Here is a 12,005-nt window from a genome sequence, read left to right as displayed (position 1 = left end):
GCGGGGACCGGGCAGGGCGCTCGGGGCCCGGGGCGGGGGAGCGGGCGTGGGTGGGGGGACGGCAGCGTGGGAGCCTCCCCCGGACAGGGTCCCGGTGCCGGTGCCGGCGGGGACCGAGCCGGACAGCCCCGGGCTCTGCCGCCCGCCCCCTGAGCGCCGCCCGCTCGCCCAGCGCAGCCACCGCGCAGGTGGCGGGTCCCCCGCCCGCCTTCCTCGCCAGCTCCTTCGGGGCTCCGTCCCCTCTCCCGAAAGCGAAAGTCGGCCTGGCGAGAGCTTTGGCAGGAGCTGGAGGGTGCTGGGTGTTGCTGGTGCGGGCATGGGATGCGGGGGTGCTGTGTGGGAACGGGGCGCGGGGATGGGGTGCTCGAAGCCCTCCGGGTGTCTGCGGGCAGGGCCCGGGTGGGCTCTGTCCCCCCACAGCCGGGCTTGCAGCCCTTCCGCGGTGCTCGCTGGCAGATGGTTCAGACGCCGCTTTTTGTTTTTCTTAATTCCTAAAAAAACCCCTATAGTTGGGGAAACTCCTCCCTGCAGTTTGCTGGGAGAGGCCGGGCCGTGGGGATGGGATTGGGCTGGGACTCATCGCGCTCGTCCTGGGGGCACGGAGAGCCCGGCTGCGAGCGGGGTGCGGAGCCCAGCAAGGGACAGGTCGGAGAGCACCGGGCCAAGGGGGGCGAGCAGAGGAGAAACTGGCTGTGCGCGGGGGGAGCGTGACCAGACTGGCCCGGCTCCGGCGCTGTGCTGAAGGGGGAACAGAAAATAAACTGCAGAAAGGGGGAAAAGTCGGTTTTGTTTTCAGCTGGCTGGAGCAGGGCTCGGTTCTGCGTGCAGCACGGCGAGGGGAGGCTCTGGGAAGTGCGCTGGGATGGGGGGTTTGGACAAAACGGCATCGGAGGGGCTGCTGGACGAGCATCTGTCCTGAAGTCTGAGATGCTGCTTTGATCCGGGGCGGGGCGGGGCGGGGGGGAGAGAAAACGATCCCCTGGGCTGGGCTGTGGCTGCAGGGACCTGAAGCACATCTGTCCCCTTGGTGTCCCGATCTTTGGAAGACGGTTCTTACTCTCCTTTAGAAATGCAATTTCAAAATTGCTCGATCTTTTGATATTTGAAGAGTTTGGGTTTCAGGTTGGGGGGTTTTGGCTCTGAACTTCTTTTCTGTAATACCAAATTTTACGTGTTTTCCACAGAGAAATCATAAGCACAAACTGCAGCTGGTGCTGCTGTGGGCAGCAAGGATCACTGGGAGCAAGGGATGTGCTCCCCACATTGCTGGGCTTCTGGGGACACCAGCTGTGCCCCCCTTCTGTGCCCTTTGGGGACAAACCTGGTAAAATGATTGCACTTGGAGCCCTTCAGGCTCTAAACCAGACACGAGGTGCCAAAAGGGGAAATTTTATGGTCCTGCCTGTACTGGAAAGGCCTGAGGGGCACTGCTCAGAGGTGCAGGGTTGGGGTCTGCAGGATGGGAAGCCTCAGAGCTGATCCTCCTCAGGAGGAGAGAAGGAGCTTTCAGGACATAAACTTGGATGTAAACAGGGGGAAATGACCGCCAGCTCGCCGGTCGGGTGGCTTAGGGGAGAGCAAAGGGGCGTGTGCTGCAGCTGCACACTCTGCCCGGGGACACCCCGGTCCTCAGCCCCTGCACGGGCCGGGTGAGCTGGCAGCTCCCCCAAACAGTGACATCATAAACCCGATATTAGGCAACAGCCTAGGACTAACAACAGGATTCTTCTTACTCTTTTTTTTTTTTTTTAAACTTACTTTAGAAAAGATTACCCAGGTGAAGTTAAACCCCGGAATTCAGCAAACCCGGATGAATCCCCAGGAGCAAGCCCCTCTCCGTGGCTGCTGAAGGGAGCTCATGGACTCACTTCAAACTCAAAGAGCAACTTTTGACAAACACTCCATCAAAAACTGGCTGATACTTGCTTGGTTCCTAATCCTCCCTGAGCTGTTTCCCCGTTGCTAATCTCCCCCGGGAACCATTAATAAATCTTTCCTGGTTTGCAACGCTAATTCTGGACAAAGGCACCAGGAACCAGCAGTGCCTGGGCCCGTGTCCCTGCTCTTTGCATGTTCTCCAGGAAGATTGTTCGGCTTTTAATGAGGCTAATTAAAAAGAAGCAAAAAGTAATAAATCAATCCCATTAATCTGTAATAAATTGAAGTGCTACAGTCCTTCCCAAAGCATTGGGGACTGCCAGCTCCCAACAGGCTGCAATGCAAAATCACTGTTATTATTATTTAGAACAACTCAGTGATGCCCCATAGTGCCACAGTGCCAGCCCAGCGATGCTTCCCTGTTCATCCATGGCTTGGAGTCCCTTGGAGCAGGGGGGATCCTGCTGCAGCTTGTCCCACACACATCCCTGGGCATCTCCTCATGTTCTGCTTCCTTGGTTCATGGCTCTTCCTGCCCGGCCAGGGTCCCTGGGCTGCAGGTGAGCGTCACTTCCCAGCCTTGGGCTCAGCAGAGCTCATCCCAGCCTGCTGGAAGGGGTGGATGTGTTCCTAAAATTAACCTGGAAATATTGCTTTGATAGGCCACTGACAGCTCCAGCGGAACCAAATTACCGTTTGGAATTACCATGAGATAATTGGCCTCATTTACTATTTAAAGATGGGGGGAAAAAAAGCTCCTTCTTCCAGACAACTGCAGTGGAGAAATGTTCAGGCATAGATGATGTCCCAAAACATATCATTAAAGCTTTAAATAAACGTACGACGACATCTCAGGTTAAGAAATACTTCCTTTGTATTTCAGATAGGAGCCAGCCAGGTCCTTTCAAAGTCATTTTTTAATAAACAAAGGATAATTCCTCCTGTTTTTCCAGACACGCAGCTTACAATATTTGGAGTTGTAAGTATGTAATTTAAATTCTTTCACACAGTATGGATTTAAAACCATGTTCCTTAGAGACGCCTTTTACTTGCCAAAAGGTAAATGCCTCTGTCTGCTGCTTTTTGTCCTTTTAATTTGAAATGCTGCAGAGCTGCCCCGGTCCCACCCTGCAGATTGTAATGTTTGCAAAAGAGAGGAGATGAGCATTATCCCTTTCTCACTGCCGTTAATTATGAGGATTAAACACCAAGGCAGCTACACAACATTACAAAGAAAGAAAAATATGAGTTGGAGGAGCCAAGTTCTGCCTTTGCTGCTTCACTGATGAGACGTGCCTGAGCACAGACATGCCAGGAGCACATCCTGCAGCTCTGCTCCTGGTCCTGGTGCAGCTGGGACTCAGAGCAGCAGGTCCATGTTCTCCCTGTGTGGTGGTGGCGATGGTGATGGTGGTGATGGTGGTGATGGTGGTGGTTGGTGGCGATGGCAGTGATGGTGGTGGTGATGGTGGCGGTGGTGATGGTGGCGATGGTGGCGGTGGTGATGGTGGTGGTGGCGGTGATGGCGGTGATGGTGGCAATGGTGGTGGTGGTGGTGGTGATGATGCTGGTGGTGGCAGTGATGGTGATGGTGGTGATGGTGGTGATGGTGGTGGTGGTGATGGTGGTGATGGTGGTGGTGATGGCAGTGATGGCGGTGATGGTGGCGATGGTGATGATGCTTGTGGTGGTGGTGGTGGTGATGGTGATGGTGGTGGCAGTGATGGCAATGGTGGTGGTGGTGATGGTGGTGATGGTGGTGGTGATGGCAGTGATGGCGGTGATGGTGGTGGTGATGGTGCTTGTGGTGGTGGTGGTGGTGGTGATGGTGATGGTGGTGGCAGTGATGGCAATGGTGGTGGTGGTGATGGTGGTGATGGTGGTGGTGATGGCAGTGATGGTGGTGATGATGCTGGTGATGCTGCTTGTGGTGATGGTGGTGGTGGTGATGGTGATGGTGGTGGCAGTGATGGCAATGGTGGTGGTGGTGATGGTGGTGATGGTGGTGGTGATGGCAGTGGTGGCGGTGATGGTGCTGGTGATGGCGGTGGTGACGGTGGTGATGGTGCTTGTGGTGGTGGTGATGGTGGTGGTGATGGTGGTGGTGGTGGCAGTGATGGCAATGGTGGTGGTGGTGGTGGTGATAGTGGTGATGGTGCTGGTGGTGGCAGTGATGGTGATGGTGGTGATGGTGGTGGTGATAGTGGTGATGGTGGTGGCAGTGATGGTGATGGTGGTGATGGTGGTTGTTTTGGTTGTCATCATGGTCCCCAAAGGCCATCTCCCACCCAGGGCACAGCCTCATGCCAGGACTGGGGTTTATTTTCCTGGCAGGTGGCACCTCTCTCTGGGGGTTCCCCTCTGCCTGAACCCCCCAGGGCTGGGGCTTTCCCACCCCCAGGACGGTGTGAGATCCCTCCCTGGGATCGGTGGGAGAAGCTCTTGCTGTTGCTCTGGGCTGTCTCACGCTCTGTCTCAGCTTGTAATTAAAAACGAAATATTTGGGCTAAGTGCTTAAATTAAGAGCACATTTTCGATAGCTGACAATAACGAAGAAAGCCCTGGGGACCCTGACAGGGCAATTAGTGCCTCTCCACTTGCATTGGAGAGGAGTCTTGAGAGAGGAAGTGCGTTCACTCCAGAGGGTTTTTGGTACAAAAATGCAATTATAGGGTATAAAAGGCAATGTTTAGGAACACGCAAAGCAGGAAGGGGTCAGGAGCCTCCTTCACTGCAGGACAGGGAAGGCAGAAGGGAAGAGGTGCCCCAGGCATGGCACCTCTAACACTTCCCCATCCCTGGCAGCAGCTCCATCAGTGGTTTCATTTCCCTCCTTCCATCTACCTCTCCTGGCTGCTGTTCCAGGCTCATCCCTTGGCTTTGGTGAGCTCCCAGCTGCTCAGGGCTCAGGAATCTGGGCAGATCCTCTCCCACTTGGCAGTGAACTTGCACAGCTAAGCACAAACAAGAGGAAAGCACCTCCATGGTCCAAGCGAGCGGCTCTCGTGTGCTGGGGCCTCCAGCACAGCTTTGTTTCCCCCCTCCCTCTCTCCCTCTGAGCATCCCTGGAGCTGGCTGGGAGCAAAATCCTAGGGAGCTCTGTCAGCTTTCCATGGTCAATCCCAACACCAAACCATCCTCTTCCAGGAGGGTGGGGTGAGTCATGAACCCTTGTGTGGTGTGTGGGGGCTGAGAAGGCTCCCAGCACTCCCGTCTGAAATCCAACGGATGGACACCAACCCTGGGAGCCTGGAGAAGCTCTGCAAGCAGAGCTGGTGGAGAAGGGTGTCCTGCACATGGCTGGGCTGCCTGCACGTCCCTGCAGAGTGGGTGACACGGGGCTGTTTGTCTTGGACATGCTGGGACTGACCGGAAAACGGCGCCAACCTCTTGAGCAACAGCGGCAGTTTTTGGCCGGCCGGGCAGGGGCTCAGCCTGTGCTGAGTTTATGGGATCTGATTTCCAAGATAGAGAAAACAAAACAATCCCTCTCCAATGGACTCGCTGGCTGGAGCTGCCCCTGCCATGGAGACAGGAACAGCCCGCTGGTGTCATTAAAGGTTAAATTACAGCAAATCACATTCCTCGTCTGCAAATGACGCCGGGCTGTGCTCACGCACTATTTAATGAGTATTTAGTTTGTGGAATTACTTTTATGGGTAGTTAACTGTGTAGTGGTCTCCATGGGATATCTGGTGCACCATTTGAAAGGAATATTCCTCAACCCTTGCTGAGTAAAATTGTTTTTGTGGACAACTGGAGGCTTTGGGGCCATTAAGAAGATAAAACACAGATTGCTTGCAGAGGGTTTTTATTTTATTTTAATGGCTTTTGAAGAGAGGAGCTTTTATTATTTTATTTGTCTATTGTTAGCAGGCAGTGCAGTGGAAACCAGGCATAAGGGCTGGGAAGAGGCACAGATGTTCCCTTTGCTGTTGGCTGGGCCAGGCCCGAAACCCAGGGCAGAGGGTTTGAACCTCTCTTCGAGCTGCTGTAACATTTTCCAAATCTTGAAATAGCTCCTCTCCCCACCAGTTTCTCAGTAAAACCACTGAGGGCTGGGGTGGGGACTCCCTGTATAATAATTTAAAAGCGTGATAGCGGATGGGACAAGGATTGTGCACAATCCAGAGAAAATGAAGGGCTTTGTGCTTCCTTCCAGTGATGGGAAAGTCACAGATGGATCCCAAACTTCCAGCTCTCAGCCCAGCACTGGTTCATGCAGACCACAAAAGAAAACAGCCAATCTCCAGTTTTGGGGCGTGGCAGGCTGTGGTGGACATTGGGACATCTTTATCCTCAAAAGCAAATACTCTAAAGAAAAGAGCAGCATTAATTTCCAGTAGCTAATGAGTTGCCTCAGGAGTTAATTGTACATTGTGTCTCTCTGTGGAGGAGGCTGCCCGACTCCTCTGTGTCTGCAGGAACACTGATTTCAATTATTTAGAGGAAATTCTATGACCTCGTTACTGTTTGCTCTTACAGTGGCACATCTTGTCCCAGGGAAAACCACAGGCACACCCAGGCTGGGAAATGAGGCTTTTAATAGGAAGATAAAGTGGAACTGCTAAAGCAGGGAGGGATGGATGCTTGTGTATCCTGGGGGCATGTTATGGGTGAGAGCAGGGATTTGGGAAGGACCTTGGATGGCACTGGAAGTGCCAAGGGATCAGTTATGGGATGAAGGAGAAACCAACTTCCCCTTCCCCTTCCCCTTCCCCTTCCCCTTCCCCTTCTCCTCTTTTCCTCCTTCCCTTTTCCTCTTCCCTTTCCTCTTCCCCTTCCGTTTCCTCTTCCTCTTCCTCTTGCTCTTCCCCTTCCCCTTCCTCCTCCTCCTCCTCCTCCTCCTCCTCCTCCTCCTCCTCTGCTGTTTCATTCCAGCATCTCTCTATCCCTTGACTTTTGGGAAACACCCTCACGTTTCAGAACTGCCAAGGGAAGAAAAGAAAGGGAGTGAACATGTCAATCCCAAACTGGTTTTCAGTGTTTGCTATACTAAGGGGAGGGGGAAAAGCCCTTTCATCCTCAGTCCAGAGCAGAAATTGTTAATTTAAAAGCACCAGCAAATTGGGATGGTCAAAAGCAAACTGCAGAGCAGCTGGGCAGGTGTGTGTGAGCACAGTGTCAGCCTGTGGGGAAGATCCTTCCTCTTCCCAGGCAGCCTTTGGGACACCACGGCCCTGCTCAGCTTTTTCAGAGGTTTTTTTAGGGGGTGTGTGTGTTTGTTTTTCCTCTTCCTGCCCTTATTAATCTCTGCTGTCACCAGGGTCACCTTAACCTTGGCTCAGTGCTGGCCACAGGAACTGGTGGCAGTAACTCTTGTGGTGGGGGGTGTCTCTGTGGACACAGGGTTGGGTAATAAAAGTACACGATTTTGGGACACAGCGCTCATGTAGGGATTCGTTCAATAGCTTATTCTGCAATAACTGGGGCAGAAATTAAGAAAGAAGCAACAACAAAAAAGGAGGAGATGGGAAGGATCTCGAGAGAGCAACAGCTCATTCCTGATGGTGCTGGGCTGGATGTGGCTGCAGGATTGGGGTGATCACGACCTGACCAATCACCTGCCACCTCCTCTGGCTTTCTGACCATCACACTGTTTGGGCCTTAACTGCTCATCAACTTTGCTTCCAGTTTTCTCACTTCCTTGGAAAGCAGCACCAGCGTTGAGGTTCTCTGCCAGTAGAACATAATCCAAGGAGAATCCATGAATCCCTTGCAGTAACAGAATTCCTGCTGAGCCTGGGAGTGTTCTCCCAGGAATCTGTGTTTGTTTCCAGCACAATCATGTGCCCAGATCAAATTAAAATGAAATTACGATGCTGGGATCCTGTGTAGGTTCAAATGTCTCTGTGTAAAATGCCCCCAGGATTTTAAACATGAATTCCTGTGCCAGAGCAATGATCTTGGGCTGAACCTGCCCTCCAGTGCTGCTGTAGGGGTCAGTTACCCTTGGTTCATCCCATTTCACACCAGAAAACTCCCAGTCTTTCTGGAGAACTGGCAGTTAAGACATTTTTTCAAGCAAGAAAATAGCCAGGATAGTTTTAATAAGGCTCAGAAGGAGGGGTCTCTTATCAGCAGAAAATTCAGCTGTTTTTCAGCTCTGTCCTTCCCTGACATCCTTATTGACCCTTTGCCACCAAGGACCAGTGAGATCAGGGGGCACCTGGGCTGCAGGTTCTGGTGTTTAATGCCTGTTCTCCTCTCCTAGCGTCTCCAGGAGTGGAAAACGTCTCTGACCTTGTTTGTCTCCATATTTTCAAGTCTCTGCAGTCCATGGAGAAGGACACAGGTAGATTCTCCCCCCCAAGCCCAGTGTTCTGGATGGAGAAAGCCTTGGAGAGGGCTGGTGCCAATTTTAGCACAAGTTCCTGCAGCAGAAATAGATCTTCCCGAGCTCACATTTAAATCTTAGTAAATTATATCTCAGGTTAAAGTATTTATTCAAGTGCCGTGGGGGAATTTCGAGCTGGCTGTGTACCTCATCACAGGAGATGGGCTGGAAATTACAGTCATTTGGAAAGAACATGGATTTGAATCTCGGGGCCCATGGTGAAAGTCAGTGCACAGTGAATTATTCCTCTCAGTTCTGGTTCACACATGGATTCAGCTGGAGCCAAAGTCGTTTCCAGAGAATCCCATTTCTCCAGTGAGCTACAGGGGCTCTTGGGGGGGTTTTGTGCTTGTCCTTGTGTTTTTCATTCTTCTGCCCTTGCTGCTCATTCAGAGGCCAATGCCAGTGAGGTGGATTTGTTCATCTGCTGTGTGCAATAACCACAGAGAGGGATTTTTTCATGCTGCCCTTGGTAGCCAGGCTTCTGTGATGGTGGGAAGCAAAAAGCTGAGGAGTCCTTGTCATTTGTGTCCTGCCTGGTAGAACTGGTGATGTGTGGGGATGTCTGATATTTATGTAAGAAACTGTCAGGGCAACTCTTTAATTGGCAGTGAGAGGAGCCCCAGCTGTTCCTGCAAACTGCTGGAATCATCTCTTTGCTTTCTGCTGCTCCAGATGTTCCTCTGGGCCACCCTGCAGCCATCTCTGAGGGCCACAGAGTGATGGGAGAGGGACAGTTTGGGCTCACAGGGGTGAGGGACCTGCCCTCGGCACTGCTGGGCTCACACAAGGTCACCTCCCCTCTCTCTCTCCCGTGCTCCAAATCTGCTCAAGAAAGTGGGATCCTGTCTCTAACATGGAAAATGTCTCTTTGAGGGGGTTCAGAGGTTGGTCTGCACCTTCCTCATGGGATTTGCAGCTGCGTCAGCTCAGGGAAAACACCAGCTGGCCCAAGCGCTTCCAGAGTCAAAAATAAATCACAGAGGGAACCAGCTGATGAGCAAAAATCTATTGGATAGCTGGAAGTGACCACCTTCTCCATCGGATCTGGGTCATGCCAAGGTGTTTGTTCCTCTCCTCCACCCTGGCACTGTGCTGTGTGGGTTGGATGGGGCCTCCTGCATTTCCAAATCACCATTTTCGGTGTTTTTCACTGCACAAAACATGAACATTCAGTCCATGCACCCAAAATGAGTTCAGAACAGCAAGTTTTCCCCTTGGCCATGGTGTGGGTGCCCTGTTGGCTCTGATTCCCACACTCTGGGAGCTCTTAAAAACATCTGGGAGCCAAATGGCTCAAAGAACAGGAGGAGAAAAGCCTCGGTTTTAGTTGTGGTTGAAGTTTTTTCTCGTTTTCTAAATTATCCATTTTTCTGATGGGGGGTTTGGGGGGTGCAGAACACAGGCCCTGCACTCCTTCCCTCTTTTTGTTGCGTGGGGCCTCCACAGGAAAAATGTGAAGGGTTTTTGAAAGGAAAAGTTCGAAAATGAATATTTACACAGCACTCAACTGCTGCCCATCTTCCCCATCAAACTGTGAGCATTGATTGCAGCTATTGCTGAATTCCCAACTTATTCATGACATGCAGATTATGGGGCAATAATTGCAGCTGAGGTTGCTGTCATTTTGCTGGATCCCTGAGGATCCACATCTTCTAAGGGCTGGAATTTTTTTGCCCGTATGGCAACGTTTGGCTTTAGCTGGAGACGCAGTTGAGTAGGGGAAGCTCAACTGCAAAATGTCCTTGAAAAAAAGGTGACAACTGAGCTCTTTCTTTGTCTGGCTTCTCCCATTATAGTCTGGATGTTTTTGTGGGAGCTGGCACAGGCTCCTAGGGGCATTAACAATGCAAAAATAGCTCTGGGCTTGGCCACAGCCCTTTGTTGTTTAGGAGCCTGCTGGAATGTGGGTGATGATGGTGAGGAAGGGCTGGACATGGCCAGAGTGGGAGGCTGGGAATTCATTCATTTCTGCTCAGTGTGGGATCTCACATCAGCAGCTTCTCGTGTTATTAATGACAGACAAGTTACGGTGCAGAAAGGGACATTAGAAGGACAGGACAAGAGGAAGTGGCCTCGAGCTGCACCAGGGGAGGTTCAGGTTGGAATCAGGAGGAATTTTCTTTCTGGAAAGGGTGGTCAGGCCTTGGAAGGGGCTGCCCAGGGAAGTGGTGGAGTCCAATCTCTGGAGGTGCCCAAAGCAGGACTGGACATGGCACTCAGTGCCCCTTCCCTTCCCTTCCCTTCCCTTCCCTTCCCTTCCCTTCCCTTCCCTTCCCTTCCCTTCCCTTCCCTTCCCTTCCCTTCCCTTCCCTTCCCTTCCCTTCCCTTCCCTTCCCTTCCCTTCCCTTCCCTTCCCTTCCCTTCCCTTCCCTTCCCTTCCCTTCCCTTCCCTTCCCTTCCCTTCCCTTCCCTTCCCTTCCCTTCCCTTCCCTTCCCTTCCCTTCCCTTCCCTTCCCCCCAAATCCCTTAGCTCTGTTCCCTGCATGAATTAGTTAAATATTTACACACACTTTTAGAGTCAGATATTGTGCATGAACTCAATTTTATCCAAAGTCATTAAATTCATACTTTAAAGCCCATTTTTAATGGCCCCTAGTGGGGACATTAAAAGTGCATTTTGTGCAGTTGATAGAGTTGTAGGCCTGTGCTACAAGCAAGAGAAGGGGGACTCAGGCCAGGAGCTGGGGACACAAACAGGCAGATTTTAAACACAGAAATGGTCAAAGTGAAAGGTTTAAGAAGAAAAGCAGCAGCTTCTTGAAAGGAATAAAGTGAGTTTGATTGCAAATATAATTTTTTTTTTAAACTTTGCCTTTCACATAAACTGTGATCCAGAATGGTGGTTTCCCAGCCTCTAAGATGTTCCAAACAAGCAGTATTAATCCCTGGGAAAAAACCCATCCCCCTCTCTCCCAGGTGCCCTCTGCAAATTGAATTCACAGCCCTGAAAACCCAGAGCTGATGCCAAGCATTTTAATCTCACCAAAAGTAAACAGAGAGCACCAATTTACATAAAAATTGGCGTGTAAATTATTCCAGTGTTCACATTGTGACACCCTGAGTGTACTGGGTGACTTTGGGCCACTCAGTGCTTTTTGAGTGGATGCTGCTGCCACAACAGACGCCGGTCGTGTTTCTTTGCAGAAGTTCGGAGGAAATTACTTGTGGAGAAAAAGCTCTGCTTTAGGAAAAGCCCAAAGGAAAAAGGAATAAAAAGAAGGAGCAGATTCTCCAAGGACCACTGAGTTCTGGAATTCTTCCTGGCAGGATGATTTGAGGAGGGTGGGAGGTTTGGGAGCCTGGAGGATACTCCCTGTGGCTGCTGGAGCTTCCAGGGCACGCGGGCCCAGTGAGTGACGTTTGCTGGCCCTGAAGCTCCCCGGTGTTTGCGCACTCATTTTTCTTCATGCTGCTCTCCCTCAGCCCCTTTTCCCAGTGTTGTCTGAGAAGTCTCTGGGAAGGAAAATGGGAGTAGAAGTTGTTTGTGAGGTCAGGGAGTGAATTCCTTTGTGGGAAAGGGCCCTGGCTCAGCTGGCCCTGGCCTGGGGAGTGTCACTCATTGCAAAGCTCTGAATTATCAAACCTCCAACCGCCTCCAGTTATTGGATGAAATGTTTTAGCTTGTGGTGAAAAGAAGCTCAGGGAAGATGCTTTAATGACTGCTTCTGATCTGAAAACCAAATATTCCCTGAATGGCTGCCCACACCGAGAGAAACATCCCTGAGCTGTGCTGGCATTTACTGCATGGGGATGTACTGAAGTTTATCCAAGCACAGGGTCTGCATTT

General features: G+C 51.6%; 1 long non-coding RNA gene across 1 annotated transcript; it reads left to right on the top strand.

Moving 5' to 3' along the window:
• Positions 1–325: 325 nt before the first annotated feature.
• Positions 326–2,732, top strand: LOC116453629. The gene is made up of 2 exons (XR_004243869.1): positions 326–2,438; positions 2,541–2,732. It is a non-coding gene; the product is annotated as an uncharacterized LOC116453629 (long non-coding RNA).
• The last annotated feature ends 9,273 nt before the right edge of the window (positions 2,733–12,005 follow it).

This window comes from Corvus moneduloides, chromosome 19, assembly GCF_009650955.1.
Source record: "Corvus moneduloides isolate bCorMon1 chromosome 19, bCorMon1.pri, whole genome shotgun sequence".
In the NCBI taxonomy this organism is placed as follows: Eukaryota; Metazoa; Chordata; class Aves; order Passeriformes; family Corvidae; genus Corvus; species Corvus moneduloides.
The sequence above is the reverse complement of the archived record's forward strand: the minus strand, read 5'-3'. Positions and strand labels throughout refer to the sequence as shown.